The sequence below is a fragment of the Varanus komodoensis genome, unplaced genomic scaffold (genome assembly GCF_004798865.1).
Source record: "Varanus komodoensis strain SLA01 unplaced genomic scaffold, ASM479886v1 scaffold7_1, whole genome shotgun sequence".
Taxonomy (NCBI): Eukaryota; Metazoa; Chordata; class Lepidosauria; order Squamata; family Varanidae; genus Varanus; species Varanus komodoensis.
The window spans coordinates 5,002,120-5,003,621 of record NW_025336479.1 but is presented as its reverse complement, the minus strand read 5'-3'; positions in this window follow the sequence as shown (position 1 = coordinate 5,003,621).

Below are 1,502 nucleotides of genomic sequence, written 5' to 3'. Positions count from 1 at the left end.
TTTTGTTTGTGGAGACTCTTTCAATGAGTTTGTGTATTTTGTGATGACTGATTTACATGAACAGCATGCATGGGTGACATTTTGGCCATCCGAGTGTTCAACACTTTTGACCAAACACGGCGTGACCTTGTGCCCCACCCTCCCTATTCACTTGATCTCACCCTGAGCAACTATGTTTTTGTTTACATGGGTGAAAAAAGTCCCCAAAGGGAAACGTTTTGCCTATGAGGAAGAGGGGAAACAAAAAACGGCAGAAGCACTAAAAGGCATCAAAATCGGTGAGTTCAAAACCTGTTTTGAGCAGTGGAAAAAAGTCTCGATAGGTGCATTACATCAAACGGCGAGTACTTTGAAGATGACTGAAGTCTGAACATGTAAAAATAAATGCATGATTTTCTATAAATAAATTCCTGGGGGTTTTGGGTCCCCCCCTTGTATATTGGCTTAGTGAAGCTTTTGAGCAGGTCACAGCAAAGCCCCCACAGCGGTTCTTCTGCAAGAAAGGAAGCACATGGTTCTCCCCAGAAAATAACATGTTGCACCCACCTGAATGTAGGTGGGGAGGTTGTGACTTGCAAGGGAGGGAGGGACACTCACGCTCTACCTGAGCCACCTTTCAGTCTCCCGAGGAGGCGGATGCCAGAGGCGCCCCATGCTAAGTTCTCCCCTCTCCCTGTGGTGGCCTTCCACTTCCACAAAGGCCCACTTCCCCTCACTGTGATGCCATCTGCTCAAAATCAGGGGCTGCTGCAGTTAGAGAGTAGAGAAGAGACCCTTTCACAGGTGTATTGCTTATAATCGCTGGATGGCATCAAAGCATTCGGCAGGTAAGAGACCTTCTTAAGTGAAGTGGTTCTCCCCACTAATGCTGCCCTGCTCCCTGCTCCCCACCTTCTTTCAGAAGACACCAGGGCAGCACAATTGTGCAACACTGTGGCACTTCCCAGATTTCTTCTTAGATGTTAATTTTAAAAGCAAGGGATCCGTATCAGTTACTAGCAGTCCTGTAGGAAATGTGGTGAGGGTACAGGCAGGTGGGCACAAAATCAATGGGGAGGGGGCTGTTAATGATTGTGATACTGGAAGGGGTGCATTTTAAGCCAGCCACCCTAATTTGCATGATATTTTTTCCTCGACTCATCCTATTTTCCTGTCTCCAGTAACAAACTCTTGGTGCCATGTACTTCCTGTGGTTTTGCAGCTGAAGTTCCTTATGTCATACAAAGATGCAACGAAACCAGCAAAGGAGCACTTGCAAAGCAGATAAACCAGCCTCGCGAAGCGAGCCCTTCTCTCTCTCTCCAAGATGCTGCCCTGCAGATGTGGTAGGCGGAACTCCCCACCCCGCCGGTCCCGGCCGCCACGGGCTGCGATCTTGTCCTGGGTTGAAAGTGACGCTCAGTCCCGTTTCCCGAGTCCAAACCTGACATCACATCGAAAATGAAAGTGATTCCCACGGCCGATCCTGTTTGCCTGCGGCATGCACGACGGTTGCTTTTCTC